The sequence below is a fragment of the Budorcas taxicolor genome, chromosome 7 (assembly GCF_023091745.1).
Source record: "Budorcas taxicolor isolate Tak-1 chromosome 7, Takin1.1, whole genome shotgun sequence".
Taxonomy (NCBI): Eukaryota; Metazoa; Chordata; class Mammalia; order Artiodactyla; family Bovidae; genus Budorcas; species Budorcas taxicolor.
In genome coordinates, this window is record NC_068916.1 from 88,864,503 (window position 1) to 88,888,624 (window position 24,122).

Genomic DNA, 24,122 nt, shown 5'->3' on the forward strand with positions numbered 1-24,122 from the left:
GATGCTGCGGTGAAATAGAAATGTTCATACACTGGATTATTGGATTATAACTTGAAACATCTGTTCAACAATTAGAATAATATTATCTAGCAAAAATTTAATTGCACTTACAGGAATCTATCCCCAAGGAAAACCTACCAGTTAATAAAGCTATGCATACAACATCGTTGCTATTAATAGTAAGGAAGCTACATCTTAACTGACATGGTAATGGCTAAAGAAAATACACCTCCACATGTTCACAAAAAACCAGACCTGTGTATCTTTGTGTCTGTTTTAAGATATATGTAAGCACCTCAATAAATATAAATATAAAACCCCAAACTGAAGGCCAGTTCTAGGTAAGCATAATGTCTACATTGAGAGGCAAAGAAAGGATGAGACCTATGATATTAAACCCACTCTTCAGAAAAGGTCTAGAGCAGCAAAGTGCATTACTGTATCTCTTCATATCAAAGAAAAACTCAATTCTCTGTTTCAGAAAAGAAGCTGGAGAAAACAAAATTATTCTGTACCATAAAATCAGAGAATTTTCTTTTCTCCTGAGGGTAAATTATTGCTGTTCGGAGAGAAGACAATAGAAGGGTGGGACAACATAGCGAATTGGCCCAGGGCCTCCCAGGAACTTAAGTACATAATTTCATACTAAATTGCTTAAACTGCTGTGGTGCAAATACTCCATCATCTCAAACTTTCAGGAACATCTGTTTTACTCAGAAATGTGTGTGTGTCTGTGTGTGTCTGTGTGTGTGCAACTTCCAGGAAGGGTCTGAGCTTTATGCTTGGGTTGGAGCCACAGCAGAGATAAAGAAACAGCTTAAAAAAAAGAGAAAGAAAGAGAAAAATCAAAGGAAACAAGGAAACTAGAATCATGAAAACATTTACATTTGTTGTAGAAAATTACAAAAGGAATACGCATGATATAAAAATTTGTATACCCATGAAAATATAAGTCTACTGATAGCTTACAGTGAACAGTGTCAGATTCAGGATCTCCAAGAAGAAAATTTAGCTTCGGGATGAGGGACCAGGCTTGATCACTCAAGAGCTTTTGTGTAGCAGAGTTTCATTAAAGTGAAAAGGAGACAGAGAAAGGTTCTGACATAGACATCAGAAGGGGGATGGAGAGTGGCCCCCTCGCTAGTTTAAGTAAGGGAGTTCTATACTTTTTAATTGGTTATTCAGTTCAGTTCAGTTCATTTCAATCGCTCAGTCGTGTCTGACTCTTTGCAACCCATGGACCGCAGTACACCTGTCCATCACCAACACCCAGAGTTGATTCAAACTCATGTCCATTCAGTCAGTATTGCCATCCCACCATCTCATCCTCTGTCGTCCCCTTCTCCTCCTGCCTTCAAGCTTGCCTAGCATCAGGGTCTTTTCAAATGAGTCAGTTCTTCACATCAGGTGGCAAAGTACTGGAGTTTCACCTTCAACATCAGTCCTTCCAATGAATATTCAGGACTTATTTTCATTAGGATGGACTGATTGTACCTCCTTGCAGTCCAAGGCCCTCTTTAGAGCCTTCTCCACATCATAGTTCAAAAGCATCATTCTTTGGTGCTCAGCTTTTTTTATAGTCCAACACTGACATTCATACATGACTACTGTTAAAAACCATAGCTTTGATTAGACAGACCTTTGTTGAGAGTAATTCCTCTGCTTTTAAATATGCTATCTCGGTTGGTCATAAATTTTCTTCCAAGGAACAAGCATCTTTTAAATTCATGGCTGCAGTCACCATCTGCAGTGATTTTGGAGCAGCAAAAAATAGTCAGTCACTGTTTTCTCATCTATTTGCCATGAAGGGATGGGACCAGATGCCATGATCTTCGTTTTCTGAATGTTGAATTTTAAGCCAACTTTTTCACTATCCTCTTTCTCACATTCATCAAGAGACTCTTTAGTTCTTCTTCACGTTCTGCCATAAGGATGGTGTCATCTGCATATCTGAGATTATTGATATTTCTCCTGGCAATCTTGATTCCACCTTGTGCTTAATCCTGCCCAGCGTTTCTCATGATGTACTCTGCATAGAAGTTAAATAAGCAGGGTGACCATATACAGCCTTGATGTACTCCTTTTCCTATTTGGAACCAGTCTGTTGTTCCACGTCCAGTTCTAACTGTTGCTTCCTGACCTGCATACAGGTTTCTCAGGAGGCAGGTCAGGTGGTCTAGTATTCCCATCTCTTTCAGAATTTTCCACAGTTTACTGTGATCCACACAGTCAAAGGCTTTGGCATAGTCAATAAAGCAGAAGTCAATGTTTTTCTGGAACTCTCTCGCTTTTTCCATGATCCAGCGGATTTGGCAATTTGATCTCTCGTTCCTCTGCCTTTTCTAAATCCAGCTTGAACATCAGGAAGTTCACAGTTCACATACTGCTGAAGCCTGGATTGGAGAATTTTGAGCATTCCTTTACTAGCATGTGAGATGAGTGCAATTGTGCGGTAGTTTGAGCATTCTTTGGCATTGCCTTTCTTTGGGATTGGAATGAAGACGGACCTTTTCCAGTCCTGTGGTCACTGCTGAGTTTTCCAAATTTGCTGGCATATTGAGTATAGCACTTTCAGAGCATCATCTTCCAGGATTTGAAATAGCTCCACTGGAATTCCATCACCTCCACTAGCTTTGTTCATAGTGATGCTTTCTAAGGCCCACTTGACTTCACATTCCAGGATGTTTGGCTCTAGGTGAGTGATCACACCATTGTGATCTTGGTCGTGAAGATCTTTTTTGTACAGTTCTTCCGTGTATTCTTGCCACCTCTTCTTAATATCTTCTGCCTCTGTTAGGTCCAGACCATTTCTGTCCTTTCTTGAGCCCATCTTTGCATGAAATGTTCCCTTGGTATCTCTAATTTTCTTGAAGAGATCTCTAGTCTTTCCCATTCTGTTCTTTTCCTCTGTTTCTTTGCATTGATCACTGAGGAAGGCTTTCTCATCTCTTCTTGCTATTCTTTAGAAGTTTGCATTCAGATGCTTTTATCTTTCCTTTTCTCCTTTGTTTTTCACTTCTCTTTTTTTCACAGCTATTTGTAAGGCCTCCCCAGACAGCCATTTGCATTTTTGCATTTCTTTTCCATGGGGATGGTCTTGAGCCCTGTCTCCTGTACAATGTCATGAACCTCATTCCAGAGTTCATCAGGCACTCTATCTATCAGATCTAGGCCCTTAAATCTATTTCTCACTTCCCCTGTATTATCATAAGGGATTTGATTTAGGTCATACCTGAATGGTCTAATGGTCTTCCCTACTTTCTTCAATTTGAGTCTGAATTTGGCAATAAGGAGCTCATGATCTGAGCCACAGTCAGCTCCTGGTCTTGTTTTTGTTGACTGTATAGAGCTTCTCCATCTTTGGCTGCAAAGAATATAATCAATCTGATTTTGGTGTTGACCATCTGGTGATGTCCATGTGTAGAGTCTTCTCTTGCGTCATTGGAAGAGGGTTTTTGCTATGACCAGTGCATTTTCTTGGGAAAACTCTGTTAGTCTTTGCCCTGCTTCATTCCATATTCCAAGGCCAAATTTGCCAGATTGGTTAGTTTTCTACAATTGTGATTTTCAGTGTCTGTGCCCTCTGATGGAGAAGGATAACTGGTTTGTGGAAGCTTCCTGATAGGAGAGACTTACAGAGGGGGAAACTGGGTCTTGTTATGATGGGTAGGGCATGCTCAGTAAATCTTTAATTCAATTTTCTGTTGATGCTATTACAGTAAATCAAAAGAATGTCCCAAGGTTGTAAAGATCTTACCAGACCCACTCCCATAATAAACGTTCTAAGATATCAAGATTAGTAAGAAGGTTTTCAGGAAGGAGAAACTATCCTCAAGCAGGACACATTGTTGTTATATAGTCTTTAGTTACAGAGTTTAAACTCAGTTTTTTTGTTGTGTAATCATCAGTTCTGGGCTTAAAGAAAAAAACATTTTATGTGACTAAGACTAAGGAATGTAGAGAGAGAGAAAAAAAAAAGGATGTCTGTCTTTTCCTCCTCCTTGAGAATTCCAGACTCCTATCTTCTCCTAAAGCCCCAGGCCCCTTTCTCCTCCTCCAGGTCCCCAGACTTCTTATCAGCCTGCCTAGGAATTGACTCTCTCACTACCTTCAGAATCTTGGAGGCGCATGTTCTTACTATAGGCCAGATAATAGGCATTCCAGAATATCTCATCCAGATCAAAAAGACTACAGATGTCCTGGCTCACATGCAGGTTACAGAAGTTTATAAATGTAATAGTATAAAGTTTACAATATTCATTGTAGAAACATTACAAAAGGAATATGCACTGATATAAAAATGTCTGTAGAGTAAAAACAAAACCTTTTTTCACTGTCTCCCTCCTGATAGCTCCCACTCACTAGCACAGTTCAGACTTCTATACACTAACGTGTTCCTTAATATATAGAGAAGCTGAGTTGAACTACTATCATTAAAGCAGATGATTTCTGACTCCCCAGCAATTGCTCCAAGCCTGCCTAGGATACACTAACCAGTGGCATACCAGCTATGTATCTTTAGATAGGTGAAATGAGTACTATTTGTGCATATTAACTGACCAGGTTAGGAACTGTATATAGGCTTCCTTTGTAGCTCAGTCGGTAAAGAATTTGCCTGCAATGCAGGAGACCTGGGTTCAAATCCTGGATTAGGAAGATCCCTTGGAGGAGGAAATGGCAACCCACTCTAGTATTCTTGCCTGGAGAATCCCATGGACAGAGGAACCTGGCAGGCTGTAGTCCATGGGGTTGCAAGAGTCAGACATGACTTAGTGATTAAACCACCAGGAACTGTACACAGTTATCATTCAGTGTTCATAGAAAATTGCTTCTAGGACTCCCACAGATAACAAAATCCAGGAATACTAAAGTCTCTTTTATAAAATAGTATAGCATTTGCATATACCTATGCACATGTATGGATGTGAGAGTTGGACTATAAAGAAAGCTGAGCACTGAAATATTGATGCTTTTGAACTGTGGTGTTGAAGACTCTTGAGAGTCCCTTGGACTACAAGGAGATCCAACCAGTCCATCCTAATGGAAATAAGTCCTGAATATTCACTGGAAGGACTGATGCTGAAGCTGAAACTCCAATACTTTGGCCACCTGATGCAAAGAACTGACTCATCGGAAAAGACCCTGATGCTGGGAGAGGTTGAAGGCGGGAGGAGAAGGTGATGATAGAGGATGAGATGGTTGGATGGCATCACCAACTCAATGGACATGAGTCCGAGTAAGCTCCGGGAGCTGGTGATGGACAGGGAAGCCTGGCATCTTGCAGACCATGGGTCTCAAAGAGTCAGACATGACTGAGCAACTGAACTGAACTGATGCACATCCCCCCATATACTTTATATCACCTCCAGCTTACTTTTAATACAGATTACCTAATACAATATAAATGCTATATAAATAGTTCTCTGTTCCAAGCAAATTCAAGTTTCACTTTTGGAACTTTCTAGAATTTTTTTTCTGATTATTTTCAATTTAAAGTTAGTTGACTATGTTAATGCTAAACCTGTGGATACAGAGGGCCAACTGTATTTTTTTTAATGAAATTATGTTTGTGGGTTCAATTGAACCAGAAAATAAACAGAATAGCATCTATGTAATAGATGAGGCCAGTGAGTAAAATAATGCTTTGTAGAAACTGAGAAAAAGAATAGTCTCAATGATCAAAAGTTTGTGATTATTCAGACATACAGATCAGACTTGTGGTTGCCAAGGGGAACAGGGGTGGGGAAGCGATGGATTGGGAATTTGAGGTTGGCAAGTGCAAACTATTATACATAGAATGGATAAATAACAAGGTCCTACTATATAGCACAGAAAACTATATTCAATATCTTTGGTTTATTCAATATGGTTTATTCAATATAAACCATAATGGAAAACAATATGTATATATATCTGTGTGTGTATGTATTTATATATATATATATATATATATATATATATATATATATATAACTGAATCATTTTGCTCACAGCAGAAATTAACACAACAGTGTAAAACAACTATACTTCAATAAAATAAATTTTAAATATAAATCTCTAATTATTAAATTTAGAAACTAAGCAGAGAACAAAACTCTTTCCTAGAGAAACTTAAGACAAGCTCAAGTTTGATCAGAAATTGAATCTTATAAAAGCCCGGAAGACGAGAGATACCACAGATGATGAAAAGCATTTGACAAGGACATCTATAAGACCTGACAAACCCAGAGATGGCATTAAGGGACACTCTGCTGCCCCTATCATTGCTTTACCAATCAGACATAATAACTGATCCCAGGCCTCTGTCACCCAGCTGAGTCAGAGGTAAGTACACAATCCTTCTGAAGATAACATCCCAGCCAGTAACTACCAATGGATAAGAGTTAGCACAAGACATAAAGTCTTTTTACCATCAAGTGATTTGACAGAGAAATGCATAAACATCCTGAGATGGTTGATTGGCATAACTGACTCAATAGACATGAGTCTGAGGAAACTTCGGAAGATAATGAAGGACAGGGAAGCCTGGCATGCTACTGCTCATGGGGCTGCAAATAGGCAGACATGAGTTAATGACTGAACAATAACACCAGAAATAAACCCTCTTCAAGTAAGATACCTCCAAGACCCCTCCTTGCCAAAGCAGAATTCAGGATACCTACTCTGGCCAGTATACCTCTGAGGAAGACTTACAAATAGCTGTGGAAAGAAGAGAAGCAAAAAGCAAAGGAGAAAAGGAAAGATATAAGCATCTGAATGCAGAGTTCCAAAGAATAGCAAGAACAGATAAGAAAGCCTTCTTCAGTGATCAATGCAAAGAAACAGAGGAAAACAACAGTTGGGAAAGACTAGAGATCTCTTCAAGAAAATTAGAGATACCAAGGGAACATTTCATGCAAAGATGGGCTCAAGAAAGGACAAAAATGGTCTGGACCTAACAGAAGCAGAAGATATTAAGAAGGGGTGGCAAGAATACACAGAACTATACAAAAAAGATCTTCATGACCAAGATAATCATGATGGTGTGATCACTCACCTAGAGCCAGACATGCTGGAATGTGAACTCAAGTGGGCCTTAGAAAGTGTCACTATGAACAAAGCTAGTGGAGGTGATGGAATTCCAGTGGAGCTATTTCAAATCCTGAAAGATGATGCTGTGAAAGTGCTATACTCAATATGCCAGCAAATTTGGAAAACTCAGCAGTGACCACAGGACTGGAAAAGGTCCATTTTCATTCCAATCCCAAAGAAAGGCAATGCCAAAGAATGCTCAAACTACTGCACAATTGCACTCATCTCACACGTTAGTAAAGTAATGCTCAAAATTCTCCAAGCCAGACCTCAGCAATACGTGAACCGTGAACTTCCAGATGTTCAAGGTGGTTTTAGGAAAGGCAGAGGAACCAGAGCTCAAATTGCCAAATCCGCTGGATCATGGAAAAAGCAAGAGAGTTCCAGAAAAACATCTATTTCTGCTTTATTGACTATGCCAAAGCCTTTGACTGTGTGGATCACAGTAAACTGTGGAAAATTCCGAAAGAGATGGGAATACCAGACCACCTGACCTGCCTCTTGAGAAAGCTCTATGCAAGTCAGGAAGCAACAGTTAGAACTGGACATGGAACAACAGACTGGTTCCAAATAGGAAAAGGAGTACGTCAAGGCTGCATACTGTCACCCTGCTTATTTAACTTATATGCAGACTACATCATGAGAAACGCTGGGCTGGAAGAAGTACAAGCTGAAATCAAGATTGCCAGGAGAAATATCAATAACCTCAGATATGCAGAAGACACCACCCTTATGGCAAAAAGTGAAGAGGAACTAAAAAGCCTCTTGATGAAAGTGAAAGAGGAGAGTGAAAAAGTTGGCTTAAAGCTCAACATTCAGAAAACGAAGATCATGGCATCTGGTCCCATCACTTCATGGGAAATAGATGGGGAAACAGTGGAAACAGTGTCAGACTTTATTTTGGGGGGCTCCAAAATCACTGCAGATGGTGACTGCAGCCATGAAATTCAAAGACGCTTACTCCTTGGAAGAAAAGTTATGACCAACCTAGACAGCATATTCAAAAGCAGACACATTACTTTGCCACCAAAGGTCTGTCTAGTCAAGGCTATAGTTTTTCCAGTGGCCATGTATGGATGTGAGAGTTGGAGTATGAAGAAAGCTGAGCACTGAAGAACTGATGCTTTTGAACTGTAGTGTTGGAGAAGACTCTTGAGAGTCCCTTGGACTACAAGGAGATCCAACCAGTCCATTCTGAAGGAGATCAGCCCTGGGATTTCTTTGGAGGAAATGATGCTGAAGCTGAAACTCCAGTACTTTGGCCACCTCATGCGAAGACTTGACTCATTGGAAAAGACTTTGATGCTGGGAGGGATTGGGGGCAGGAGGAGAAGGGGACGACAGAGGATGAGATGGCTGGATGGCATCACTGACTCGATGGACATGAGTCTGGGTGAAAGCCGGGAGTTGGTGATGGACAGGGTGGCTTGGCGTGCTGGGATTCATGGGGTCGCAGAGTCGGACACGACTGAGCGACTAAACTGAACTGAACTGACTCTGGCCAGAGTAAGTGTTACATGTACAGTTTTTACCCTGGGTATAAGTAAATTTCTGCTAATCACTCAGTGCTGTTCAGTCTTACAGAATAGAAGTGTAAATTTATGTCCTCAAAGCTCTAATCAGGAAAAAAAAAAAAAGAAAACCCTCCTAAGTCTTTAAATTTAAGCAATAGCATTAAAAAAAACCGAGTCATGGGGTAGAAATATACAATGATGAAAAGAATACAGAAGATCTCACTGCAGCTCTCAACGTCCTCTCTACTCCCTCTCCAGGAAAAGCTCAAAATCAGGATTACCAGCTCTCCTGGCATATGTGTTAACCCCCTCTGCTCCTAATCATGCAGAGAACAGAAATCTCATGACACACAATATTCTGGGCTGGGGGAGCATGGCAGGATTTCTGCTCAAGAGGTCAGAAGACCAAAGAACTGCATTCTTCCTAAAGAAGGCTCTTGCAAAGTTTCTGCTGAATTGAGCTTTACATGCGGGTGGAAAACCCAGTGTTAGGCATGTGGTTGCATTAATTATAAGATTTCAATTTGACAGTTTAATTAGGAAAAAGAGAGTTAGTGTAGGGCTTGCAGAATTCATGATGAATCACATACTCCAACAGACTTCATTTTCATGTTTCAATTACACACATTTCTAACTGATGAACAGCAACATAGCATTTTCTGTTTAATAAATGTGATATCTGTTGGAATTGATAACATTAGTTCAGTAATTACAGAGCCATTATTGTCAGGCTTTTTAAAAACACGGAAAGAAGCCTTAGTTATTAAAGTTTAGCACAGCACAAAACTACATTTTCAGATGTTCCTACTAAAGAGCTTTTGAACAGTATATTAGCTATCCCTTATAGAAGAGAGGTAAAATTTAGTAGCAGGCATCTGCATGAGATTGGTTTTGATATATTCACACCTTATTTGATTCCTTGATACACAATTGTACCTATATCCTTTCTAAATCTTCATTCAGAATTCAGGCCAAAGAACAAGGGAGCGGGACTTAGGTTTGAATGACATAATTTAATGCAAAATCATGCTTTAAATTCTGATCTGATTCTGGTCTTTGCTTAAAATGATAACAAAATATACCAAAACACTTATTTTTCATCAACGTAAAGATAAAAACAGATTCAAAGAGCAACAAACTTTCAAAGAGGAATAAGCTCAGCCAGTCAAAATGCATAGAAACATGAGTTCTTTCCCAGAGTGCCTGCTCTGAATTCTGGGAACCTAAGCTGAGAAGCTGGGTAGGCTCACAGACGCACTAAGGTCGTCTGCATGGGTTTTGAACAACAGTCCATTAAATCAAATACAGATGTCAGTTTCCTTGGGGACTAAGGAAAAGAACATGTCCTACAAATAAACACAACTGTAAACACCAGAAGTGAAGCTCACTTTTGTTTTTTAAATTACTTTGAATTTTGTTCATGATGATCCTTTCATGAACAATACCTGATTTTCTGTGGACCTGAACTACCTGCTTGCTACTGCTTAACTTGCAACAATCTTGATATTTTGCTTAGATAAATCACATGTGTTTAAATGCATTTGTATATGAATCACAAAATTTTCTCAACATTCAAATAACAAAATATAGAAAAAAATGGTTTTGTCACATGATACCACCTGAAATCTCGTGAAGGTAAATGTCGCTCGGTCATGTTCAACTCTTTGGGACTCCATGGACTATAACCTGCCAGGCTTCTCTGTCCATGAGATTCTCCAGGCAAGAATACTGGAGTGGATTGCCATTCCCTTCTCCAGGGGATCTTCCTGACCCAGGGATTGAAGCCGGGTCTCCTGCATTTCAGGCAGTTTCTTAACCATCTGAGCCACCAGAGAAGCCCCTACCTATTGCATGTTAAAATTGTAAATGTAAAGGGTTTTTGTTTTACAGTCTCAAAAAAAAGTCATATATTTTCCCATTATAAGTAATTCACTTTCTTTAGTTTAAGGGAAAAATTGAGTATTTTACTGATTTCTTCATAATAATGACAATAAAGTGGCCAGCATAATACCTAACATATGCACTCAGTAGATGGTTAGTATGATTATCATTAGCAGGCCAGAGATTATTGTACAAAAATTAACATAATATAAAAATTTTAAGGATAAAAATTATAATCATAGAAATGTTAAAAGTTTGAGAATTACTTCAAATTTGAAAAGAAAAATCATAAATAAATGACCTTCTCATCTCCAAATGGCACATCTTTAAGAAAATATGTAACATCTTTAGCTCCTTACTTGACACAAATGGCAACTTGATCAGTGGGCAAATGAATATTTTCAGGACTTAGAACTGCTCTGCTCTGTCAGGTGGTAACAATATAAATGCAAACAAAAGAAATCACAAAAAAAGAGAGAGAGAGAAAGAAAACCCAAAAGTAAAGATTTCCACTTCCCCTCATTTTGTAAAAACTGAGGCTCAGAAAAGCAAGGTTTTTTTTTCCATTATCACAATGGCTAAGGAGATCCAACCAGTCCATTCTGAAGGAGATCAGCCCTGGGATTTCTTTGGAAGGAATGATGCTAAAGCTGAAACTCCAGTACTTTGGCCACCTCATGCGAAGAGTTGACTCGTTGGAAAAGACTTTGATGTTGGGAGGGATTGGGGGCAGGAGGAGAAAGGGACAACAGAGGATGAGATGGCTGGATGGCATCACTGACTCGATAGACGTGAGTCTGAGTGAACTCCAGGAGTTGGTGATGGACAGGGAGGCCTGGTGTGCTGCGATTCATGGGGTTGCAAAGAGTCAAACACGACTGAGCGACTGAACTGAACTGAACTGAAAAAGTATCAAGCTAGATTGTATACTAATATAACGTTCTGTCTACTTTAGCAACCATTGCCAAAGTATGGCCCATGAAGTTCAAGGGATCCCCAATTCCCTTTCAGGGTCCTTATGCTCAAAACCCTGGTGGCTCAGAGGTTAAAGTGTCTGTCTGCAATGCGGGAGACCTGGGTTCGATCCTTGGGTCAGGAAGATCCCCTGGAGAAGGAAACGGCAACCCACTCCAATATTCTTGCCTGGAGAACCCCATGGATGGAGGAGCCTGGAGGGCTACAGTCCACAGGGTCGCAAAGAGTCAGACACAACTGAGCGAGTGACTTGACTTGAAGCTTGAAACTAGTTTCCTAGCAAGCTTAAGTTTTGCTGTTGTTCTTTTATTAACTATTGAAGTTTTCACTAATGGTGTAAAAGAAATGGTGGGTAAAACTGCCGGCACCTTCGAGTGAATCAAAGAGGTGGCCCTGAGCTACACTAGGAGTGACTGTATTCGTCACTGTCACTACCACTGTAAAACACAAATAAAAATAAAAATCCACCTTCATTAAATGTCAAGTCTTATGTACATGTTTTTAATAATCTGTGTGACAAAACGGGGAGCATACCTAACATCCTTCTGCATACTGGACAGTAGTCGCCTCCAGGAAAAGCATGATATGACAGTTCAAGTTTCCAGTGAACTAGCAATTATTCTTCACAGGACACAATTTTTACTTGAAAAAAAAAAGAACTTTGATACTTCAGATTTGCTTATTTTATAGGCATTGTCTTGAAGATGACCAAAAAATGACTCAGTCCCCTTAGGGAAAATTATTTGGAGGGTACGTTTTGCCTGGTGGCTCAGACGGTAAAGCGTCTGGCTACAATGTGGGAGACCCGGGTTTGACCCCTGGGTCTGGAAGATCCCCTGGAATAGGAAATGGCAACCCACGCCAGTACTCTTGCCTGGAGAATCCCATGTAGTGAAGCGCTCTGTAGACTACAGTCCATGGCGTTGCGAAGAGTCGGACGTGACTGAGCGACTTCAGTTTCACTTTCACGTTTTGCCAAAGGTAAAATTTATGCTTTCAAGCAGAACTTAGAATGTTGGGAACAGTGCATCTGTCATCATGACAGCTTCTCAAGACGTAAAGAGTTGTCTGATAAACTGCTGGTGACAGTAATGAATGTGCTTTATTAACAGTGTATAATAAGGTGAGTCAACACTTACAGCTATGCATAGCTTAGTAAACCAGTATTTTCCAAATCATCAATAATACTGTTATAAAAACATGCATGGATAAAACATAAATTTAAAATATAGGATAGGCATATGGATTTTAACATAACAAGTATGAATGGTTATAGGCACAGTTTCATATTCTACATTTCAAATGACATTTAAGAAATCATTACTACATGCTGAGTTTTGGTGTAATATCAGAAAGAATATTTAAAATATCCCCCTTTTACATATATGTTTATGAGGCAAGATTTTCTTGATATTATGTAACCAAACAACATATAACAACAGATTGAATGTAGATGTTTTCTGTTAAACCAGAGATTAAAGATATTTTCAAATATATAAAATAATCTTCTCATTAAATATGTGTTGGGAAATGTAGGGTGGACTCTTTTATGAAAAGTGTCATTACTAGATATTGATATTTATTATTGTCTTAATGTTATTTTTAAATAAATTAATACATAGCTTTAGTGCATTTATGCAATTTAATACATAAATTGATGCTGAAGCTTCAATACTTTGGCCACCTGATGTGAAGAACTGATTCACTGAAAAAGACCCTGATGCTGAGAAGGACTGAAGGCAGGAGAAGGGGATGATAGAGGATAAGATGGTTGGATGACATCACTGACTTGACGGACATGAGTTTGAGAAACCCTCAGGAGTTTGTGATGGAAAGGGAAACCTGGCGTGCTGCAGTCCATGGGGTCACAAAGAGTCGGATGGGATTGAGTGATTGAACTGAACTGAATGCATAGTTTGAAACTTTCTCAGTATTCATTTCTAATGTGGTATATATTGATATACATTATTCACAAAAACTAAAGGTCTTTTTGGGCTTTCCTGGTAGCTCAGCTGGTAAAGAATTAACCTGAAATGCAGGAGACCCCAGTTCCATCCCTGGATTGGGAAGATGCCCTGGAGAAGGGATAGGTTACCCACTACGGTATTCATGGGCTTCCCTGGTGGCTCAGACAGTAAAGAAACCGCCTGCAATGCAGGAGGCCAGGGTTCAATCCCTGGGCTGGGAAGATCTGCTGGAGGAGGGCATGGCAACCCACTCCAGTATTCTTGCCTGGAGAAAACCCATGGAGAGTAGCCTGGCAGGCTACAGTCATTGGGGTAACTAAGAGCTGGACATGACTGAGTGACCTTTATTTATATATATTTAAAAGGTCTTTTTGGTCCTCAATAGCTTTTAAGACTATTAAAGTTTCCTGACAGTGCTTGATGAACTATGGATTGAGGTTCGTGACATTGTACAGGAGACAGGGATCAAGACCATCCCCATGGAAAAGAAATGCAAAAAAGCAAAATGGCTGTCTGGGGAGGCCTTATAAATAGCTCTGAAAAGAAGACAGGCAAAAAGCAAAGGAGAAAAGGAAAGATATAAGCATGTGAATGAAGAGTTCCAAAGAATAGCAAGAAGAGATAAGAAAGCCTTCTTCAGCGATCAGTGCAAAGAAATAGAGGAAAACAACAGAATGGGAAAGACTAGAGATCTCTTCAAGAAAATCAGAGATACTAAGGGAACATTTCATGCAAAGATGGGCTCGATAAAGGACAGAAATGGTCTGGACCTAACAGAAGCAGAAGATATTAAGAAGAGGTGGCAAGAATACACGGAAGAACTATACAAAAAAGATCTTCACAACCCTGATAATCATGATGATATGATCTTTAATCTAGGGCCAGACATCTTGGAATGTGAAGTCCAGTGGGCCTTAGAAAACATCACTATGAACAAAGCTAGTGGAGGTGATGGAATTCCAGTTGAACTGTTTCAAATCCTGAAAGATGATGCTGTGAAAGTCCTGCACTCAACATGCCAGCAAATTTGGAAAACTCAGCAGAGGCCACAGGACTGGAAAAGGTCAGTTTTCATTTCAATCCCAAAGAAAGGCAATGCCAAAGAATGCTCAAACTACCACACAATTGCACTCATCTCACATGCTGGTAAAGTAATGCTCAAAATTCTCCAAGCCAGACCTCAGCAATACGTGAACCGTGAACTCCCTGATGTTCAAGGTGGTTTTAGGAAAGGCAGAGGAACCAGAGATCATATTGCCAATATCCGCTGGATCATGGAAAAAGCAAGAGAGTTCCAGAAAAACATCTATTTCTGCTTTATTGACTATGCCAAAGCCTTTGACTGTGTGGATCACAATAAACTGTGGAAAATTCTGAGAGAGATGGGAATACCAGGCCACCTAACCTGCCTCTTGAGAAACCTATGTGTAGGTCAGGAAGCAACAGTTACAACTGGACATGGAACAACAGACTGCTTCCAAACAGGAAAAGGAGTACATTCAAGGCTGTATATTGTCACCCTGCTTATTTAACTTATATGCAGACTACATCATGAGAAACGCTGGACTGGAAGAAACAGAAGCTGGAATCAAGATTGCCGGGAGAAATATCAATAATCTCAGATATGCAGATGACACCACCCTTATGGCAGAACGTGAAGAGGAACTAAAAAGCCTCTTAATGAAAGTGAAAGAGCGGAGTGAAAAAGTTGGCTTAAAGCTCAACACTCAGAAAACGAAGATCATGGCATCTGGTCCCATCACTTCATGGGAAATAGATGGGGAAACAGGGGAAACAGTGTCAGACTTTATTTTTTTGGGCTCCAAAATCACTGCAGATGGTGACTGCAGCCATGAAAATAAAAGGCACTTACTCCTTGGAAGAAAAGTTATGACCAACCTACATAGTGTATTCAAAAGCAGAGACATTACTTTGCCGACTAAGGTCCGTCTAGTCAAGGCTCTAGTTTTTCCAGTGGTCATGTATGGATGTGAGAGTTGGACTGTGAAGAAGGCTGAGTGCTGAAGAATTGATGCTTTTGAACTGTGGTGTTGGAGAAGACTCTTGAGAGTCCCTTGGACTGCAAGGAGATCCAACCAGTCCATTCTGAAGGAGATCAACCCTGGGATTTCTTTGGAAGGAATGATGCTAAAGCTGAAACTCCAGTACTTTGGCCACCTCATGCGAAGAGTTGACTCATTGGAAAAGACTCTGATGCTGGGAAGGATTGGGGTCAGGAGGAAAAGGGGATGACAGAGGATGAGATGGCTGGATGGCATCACGGACTCGATGAAAGTTAGTCTGAGCGAACTCCGGGAGATGGTGATGGACAGGGAGGCCTGGCATTCTTCAATTCATGGGGTCGCAAAGAGTCAGACACGACTGAGCGACAGAACTGAACTGAACTGAACTGACTCCAAAATATTTGAGAACTACAAAAATTGCTATACAGTAGACACAGAGGATGAGATGCTTGGATGGTGTCACCAATGAAATAGACATGAACTTGGGCAAACTCCATTAGATGGTGAGGAACAGGGAAGCCTGATGTGTTGTAGTCCAACGGGTCGCAGACTCAGACACAACTTAGCGATTCAACAACAAGATATTATAAAGCAATTCAAATATAATACAAACTTGAACCAATTTGCCATGGCAGCATGGAATTGGTAGAGAAGAACTTGGAAGCCATGTTTGGAGTCATGAAAATAGAAAATTAGAAAATGTGGTATTTAAGCCACATTGTATCCAAGAATATATTATTTTTCAGATCTTTCAGAATAGTCCAATGTCCTACTCATCTTTCTTACCCTCATAGCACTAGCACAGTGCCTATACAGGGCCAGTGAATAAATGTTGATGAATTTAACTGAATCTAATACAAAATTACACTGATTCATTTTACAAATTCTGATACAAAGCAGAAGACCAATGATTATTGTTTTATGAAGCAAATGCCAAAAAAAAAAAAAATGACAATGGTCTGTCTAGTCAAAGCTATGGTTTTTCCTGTACTCATGTATGGATATGAGAATTGGACCATAAAGAAGGCTGAACTCCAAAGAATTTATGCTTCTGAGCTGTGGTGTTGACAAAGACTCTTGAGAGTCCCTTGGACAGCAAGAAGATCAAACCAGTCAATCCTAAAGGAAATCAATCCTGAATATTCTTTAAAAGGACTGGATGCTGTAGCTGAAGCTCCAATACTTTGGACACCTGACTTGAAGAAACCGACTCATTAGAAAAGACCCTGATGCTGGGAAAGATTGAAGGCAGGAGGAGATGGGGATGACAGAGGACAAGAAGGTTGAACGGCATCACTGACTCAGTGGACATGAGTTTGAGCAAGCTTTGGGGGATGGCGAAGGACAGGAAAGCCTGTCCTGCTACAGTCCATGGGGTCACAAAGAGCTGCATAGGACTGAGAGACTGAAAAAGAAGGAGAAAATAGAATAGATAACTACACAGGTTGCATGATTTCAAGGAAATATAATAAATAAATAAAACTTTTTTAACCTAATGATTAGTTCCTGAATTTATTTTTATAATTAGTGATGTGACCTTTTATTCTATAATGTCAAAACACAAATACTTGAATAAGAGGTAGTATATTCATTCAAAATCACAATAAAATGTAAATAATATTATCAGGTTCAAAATGACATCAGTTCAGTCAGTCAGTTCAGTCACTTAGTCGTGTCCGACTCTTTGCGACCCCATCAACTGCAGCACGCCAGGCCTCCCAGTCCATCACCAACTCCTGCAGTTCACTCAGACTCATGTCCACGAGTCTGTGATGCCATCCAGCCATCTCATCCTCTGTCGTCCCCTTTCCCTCCTGCCCCCAATCCCTCCCAGCATCAGAGTCTTTTCCAATGAGTCAACTCTTCCCATGAGGTGGCCAAACTATTGAAGTTTCAGCTTAAGCATTAGTCTTCCAAAGAACACCCAGGACTGATCTCCTTCAGAATGGACTGGTTGGATCTCCTTGCAGTCCAAGGGATTCTCAAGAGTCTTCTCCAACACCACAGTTCAAAAGCACCAATTCTTCGGCGCTCAGCTTTCTTCACAGTCCAACTCTCACATCCATACATGACCACTGGAAAAACTATAGCCTTGACTAGACAGCCCTTTGTTGGCAAAGCAATGTCTCTGCTTTTGAATATGCTATCTAGGTTGGTCATAACTTTCCTTCCAAGGAGTAAGCATCTTTTAATTTCATGGCTCCAATCACCATCTGCAGTGATTTTGGAGCCCAAAAAAATAAAGTCTGACACTGTTTCCCCTCTTTCCCCATCTATTTCCCATGAAGTGATGGGACTGGATGCCATGATCTTCATTTACTGAGTGTTGAGCTTTAAGCCAACTTTTTCACTCTCCTCTTTCACTTTCATCAAGAGGCTTTTTAGTTCCTCTTCACGTTCTGCCATAAGGGTGGTGTCATCTGCATATCTGAGATTATTGATATTTCTCCCAGCAGTCTTGATTCCAGCTTATGCTTCTTCCAGCCCAGCGTTTCTCATGATGTAGTCTGCATAAGAGTTAAATAAGCAGGGTGACAATATACAGCCTTGAATGTACTCCTTTTCCTGTTTGGAAGCAGTCTGTTGTTCCATGTCCAGTTCTAACTGTTGCTTCCTGACCTACACATAGGTTTCTTAAGAGGCAGGTTAGGTGGCCTGGTATTCCCATCTCTTTCGGAATTTTCCACAGTTTATTGTGCTCCACACAGTCAAAGGCTTTGGCATAGTCAATAAAGCAGAAATAGATGTTTTTCTGGAACTCTCTTGCTTTTTCCATGATCCAGCGAATGCTGGCAATTTGATCTCTGGTTCCTCTGCCTTTCCTAAAACCACCTTGAACATCTGGAAGTTCACAGTTCACGTATTGCTGAAGCCTGGCTTGGAGAATTTTGAGCATTACTTTACTAGTGAGATGAGTGCAATTGTGCGGTAGTTTGAGCATTCTTTGGCATTGCCTTTCTTTGGGATTGGAATGAAAATGGACCTTTTCCAGTCCTGTGGTCACTGCTGAGTTTTCCAAATTTGCTGTCACATTGAGTGCAGGACTTTCACAGCATCATCTTTCAGGATTTGAAACAGCTCCACTGGAATTCCATCACCTCCACTAGCTTTGTTCATAGTGATGCTTTCTAAGGCCCACTGGACTTCACATTCCAGGATGTCTGGCTCTAGGTGAGTGATCACACCATCACGATTATCTTGGTCATGCAGATCTTTTTTGTACAGTCCTTCCCTGTATTCTTGCCACCTCTTCTTAGTATCTTCTGCTTCTGTTATGTCCAGACCATTTCTGTCCTTTATCGAGCCCATCTTTGCATGAAATGTTCCCTTGGTGTCTCTAATTTTCTTGAAGAGATCTCTAGTCTTTCCCATTCTGTTGTTTTCCTCTATTTCTTTGCACTGATCTCTGAGGAAGGCTTTGTTATCTCTCCTTTCTATTCTTTGGAACTCTTCATTCAGATGCTTATATCTTTCCTTTTCTCCTTTGCTTTTTGCCTGTCTTCTTTTCAGAGCTATTTGTAAGGCCTCCCCAGACAGCCATTTTGCTTTTTTGCATTTCTTTTCCATGGGATGGTCTTTATCCCTGTCTTTTGTACAATGTCATGAACCTCTGTCCATAGTCCATCTGGCACTCTATCAGATCTAGTCCCTTAAATCTATTTCTCACTTCCACTGTATAATCATAAGGGATTTGATTTAGGTCATATCTGAATGGTCTAGTGGTTTTCCCTACTTTCTTCAATTTAAGTCTGAATTTGGCAATAAGGAGTTCATGATCTGAGCCACAGTCAGCTCCTGGTCTTGTTTTTGCTGACTGTATAGAGCATCTCCATCTTTGGCTGCAAAGAATACCATCAATCTGATTTTGGTGTTGACCATCTGGTGATGTCCATGTGTAGAGTCTTCTCTTGTGTTATTGGAAGAGGGGGTGTTTGCTATGACCAGTGAATTTTCTTGTCAAAACTATATTAGCCTTTGCCCTGCTTCATTTCATATTCCAAGGCCAAATTTGCCTGTTACCTCAGGTGTTTCTTGACTTCCTACTTTTGCATTCCAATCCATAATCAAATACAAATAATAGGGTAGAAGATCTCACATGAAAGACATTGTGGAGATGGTGAAAGAAACGACAACAAGAGTAAAAACTGAAGATTCTAAAGAAAACATTTATTTCACAATTTGATATAATGACTCCCTAGAACATCAGCAAGAAAATTATATTTTTCCAGTCCATATGCAATATTGTAACCTATGTAGAATAAAAAAGAAAATCTGCAAAATGAAAACCAGAATGTCCCACAACCTAAATCTAGCTTGTTGGACTCCTACATGGCAGTCAAATTACTGAACTGCATATCCTGTATGCTGACTTGAACAAGATTTCCTTATTGCAATACAATGAATGGAAGCAGACTTTCAGATAAGTAGTGATGGCTTAACACAATGGAAAGAGAATTAGGATAGAGAAAAGTAACTCAGGTTTAACCCAACCCTAAAAACTGATTGTTAGATCTGTGACTTTGGGTAAGTTTTTTTATTCTCCCTGGGTATCAGTTTTCCCTTAAGGGAAAAGATCTAATGATCTTTTTTGAAATATAAGATGCAATAGTTTTAAATTTAATTATTTAGATAGGAAATTAACATTTCTGTCACAGACATTATTTTTAGCATGTCTCATTGAAATTTTGTAGAACAATATTTCCTTCAAGGAAAATCAGAATACAGAATATTAAAAGCATTTTAATGAGACAAATTATGTGAGGAGAAAATCTATATTTAAGCAACTCTTTTGTTTATCTCAATTTTTCATTAACCAGTTAAGAACTTATACTCTTTCACTGTGTTTTCTCTAGCAATAACTAAAGGGCATTGAATAGTAAGAAAAATGCTTATAAAGAGTTGAAAATGGGAATATTTTCTATCAGTATCCATCCCTGGCCATTTCCCAGGGGAATTTTATGAGTTCATGATGTCAGAATTATTCTACAGAATGAAAATCTACTTTATTCCACTTTTTGTTACCTCAGGAAACGGTGAAAATAAATTTTTGTATGGACAGTGTTTTTGTCATTTTTAAGTCTGCTGACAACCAGGTTTAGTCACATTTCCCCCCAACTGTGTAATGTATAGGATCCCAATCCTAGAGTCACTTTAAAGTGAAAAGAGCAGCCTTTTTTTTTTTTTCTAAATAGAAGGGCTAGTAGTCTCATTGTTAACTCACAATGGCTTTTAAAATCTCCTTTCCATTGTTAAAGTGTACTCTACTGATACATATTTTTAATAGTCTTTACCAATAGCAAAGACACACTAGATTTCATTAGACCACCAAAATGATCAGTTACGCAAATTTCTGCCTAAGCTAAGTGTGTCAATGACTATCCCTAACCCTTATTTTTACTTTCGGCTTCCTTTTTCACTTGGAACTCTTTGACTCCAATATTTGTATGAACACCACTAAACTATTAAAAACAAGCAACAACAAAAAAATAGAAATATCTAATGAACAAAATTGTAATTAAATATCAGAAAACAAGAATGGCTGTTAAAGTATCCCACAATCACAAGAGATTTATTGGGAGAAACTTTTCCCTCATACTTGCCAAAGCCTGCATGACTGACTGACAGAATTATTGACCTAGAGCATGAAATGAAGAACAGTTGCCAATATGAAGCGTTTTTTTAAAATCCAGTTAATTAACAAAGATTCCTATGTTGATCTTTAGACAGATTAGTTCACAGGAATAATAATAATTTAGATTATAAAATTTGCACTATGGGTTGTACTGCAAATAGGCCATTGTCTCTGTGCTGAAGAGCACATCAACAGATGAATGAATTAAGCAGATGGGGTGTGTGTGTTTATGTAGACACACACACAATGGAATATTACTCAGTCAGTAAAAAGAATGAAATTCTGCCCTTTGCAACAACATGGGTGGACCTAGAGAGTATTATGTTAGTGAAATGTCAGAAATAGAAAGAAACTGCTATGACTTACATGTGCAATCTAAAAAATAAAATGAATGTGCAGAAGAAAACAGAAACAGACTTACAGATACAGAAAACATTCTAGTAGATACAGTGGAGAGAGGGGAAAAGAATAAAAATAGAGGTATGGGATCAATATATACAAACTGCTGCTGCTGCTGCTGCTGCTGCTAAGTCGCATCAGTCGTGTCCGACTCTGTGCGACCCCATAGACGGTAGCCCAACTACTATGTGTAAAATAGATACACAACAAGGATACATTGCACAGCACAGAAATATAGCCATTATTCTGCAATAGCATTAAATAAAATATAATCATAAAAATACTGAATCACTGTGCTGTACCTCTGAAACTAATAATATTATGTCAACTATACTTCAAAAAGAGTCCATCACTCACTTTGGGTTGGTTGAAGGGGATGATTCTAAGAAGATAAAGTCTGAAGTTGGGCTGGTCATCTCATTAATTCACATCCATAGTAATTTGAAAGAATGGTCTCCAGTCTCAATTTGGTTCTTAGTGTTTTTTTTTTTAAATAGATTTCTAAATTATTTTTAAATTTCAGGAAAAGCATTTGTAACAAACATAGAAGTCCTTTTAAAAGTTTGCTGTCCTTTAAAATGAAGTCAAGGATCAATTATCAAAACAAACTCATTCCGTTAATCAGTTTACAAAGGTGCAAATTGTTTGTCAGAATACAATGCCAGGGAGGCTGCTTTGTTTAATGACAATCCTAACAGCAAGAATCCCTGGGGCAGGAAGCAAGTAATCAAGAATCCATCTCTGAAACTTTGAGAATGCTGGCAACAGTCTATTATAATGCATGGTTACAGGGAGACCTTGTACAGAGAACAATACACTGAAATAGACCAGACTTGTTATGAAACAATAAACTTATATATAGCTCTGAACCTGACACAGCTAAATGATTCTTGCCTACTAGGACTGAATTTAACACTCTAGGCTAAATATTTCAAACAGATTTTTCTACTGCCCACTTTGTATGTCTGAATGCACATACCATAATCACATTTTGCTGCACAATTTCAACAACGTGTATGTGAACTAAAACCAACATGAAAGGTTAAGGAGCTGATGTAAAGACTGTTTGGTTAAATATTATTTGAGGGCTTCTAGTACTTACCCTGGACTTCACTTGTGGCTCAGCTGGCAAAGAATCTGCCTGCATTGTGGGAGACCTGGGTTCCATCCCTGGGTTGGGAAGATTTCCTGGAGAAGGGAATGGCTACCCACTCCAATATTCTGGCCTGGAGTCACAAAGAGTCGGACACGACTGAGCAACTTTCACTCACTCAGTACTTACCCTGTGCTAGAAGAGATGAAGGACACAAAAAAATCTTTGCAGTACGTTTTACAAATTCTGGAGCAAGAAATGCGTATGCAAGTGAAATATTAAGAGAAAAGAATCATAGGATTTGAGAGGAAGGAAAAGAGTGAGGCTGAATTTAAGAACTGGGTTTGGATTGAGCATAAATAGGCAAAGAAAGAGGAGCATCACACTGAGGCAAGGCATGATCAGTCACTCAGTCATGTCTGTCTCTTTGCGACCTTATGGACGGTAGCCCCCCTGGCTCCACTGTCCATGGGATTTTCCAGGCACGATACTAGAGTGGGTTGCAATTTCTCCTCCAGAGGAGCTTCCTGACCCAGGAATCCAACTTGTGTCTCCTTCACTGCAAGTGAATTCTTTATCTCTTGGGCCATCTGGGAAACCCCAAGGAATGGCACAGAGGTAGAGAATTATAATATATTATTAATACTAGAAGAGATGAGATAGTGAGTCTACTCCTTGGGCTGAAAGTAAGGGTTCTGGAGGAAGTGTGAATGTGAAGAGAAAGTGTAGTGGAGGGCAAAAAGGGAAGGCAGATTAAGACACAAGTGTGCAGAAGATAGGGTTGGCCTTCCAAACACGATTCCCATTTTTTTCAGCATAATATCTCACGACTTTGGGAGAATGCTGTGAGTTACATGACAAGCATCATTTTCCCCCAGTTAGAGGTGGGGTCAGGAATGCTGGGAAGAGGTCAGGGTCACACACAGAGTGACACAGGGAATGACAGAGAGTCCTGTTTCCCAGTCCAGCCATCTCGCAGCCAAGATATACTACAACCTCCCTGCCTCTTTCCCAGGTTCCAAAATACTGAAATGGAACGACCATGCTGGAATGAGCTAAGATGCTGGAACTGCCCCCTATTTTTTCCTTCCTCTGTGATGAGAAAGAAAAGAGAGGAGGACTGTTGAACTTTAAACTTCCTGATAAACTATAATGTGGGAAAGTGCCATTTTTAGGTTTACATGAAGGAGCTACCTCTGAGAATGGCCTCTTGGCCTGTGAAAAACTAGAAACATCCCAGGAAGTCACTGAAATGTTGTAGTACTGTGAGAATTTGTATAAAAATAAACACTGGATTATTTCAGGCTTAGTCCCTTGAGAAAATGAGCCAGAATTACTCAGAACTACTAGCCTAATCTTGACAGAACAGAGGAAATTAACAACTGAAGCCAGATATTTTTTTCCCCCTTCTTAAAAAAAAAAAAGGCCTATTTGTGATATTTTGGAAAATGAAAAAAAAAGAATCAGGTTAACCATGTGATTCAAGTGACCCTGAAACTAAGATGGCTGAGTGTCCTGATGAGAAAATGCAATGCAGAACGGTGCTTCTCGGAAAATGTCAGCTGG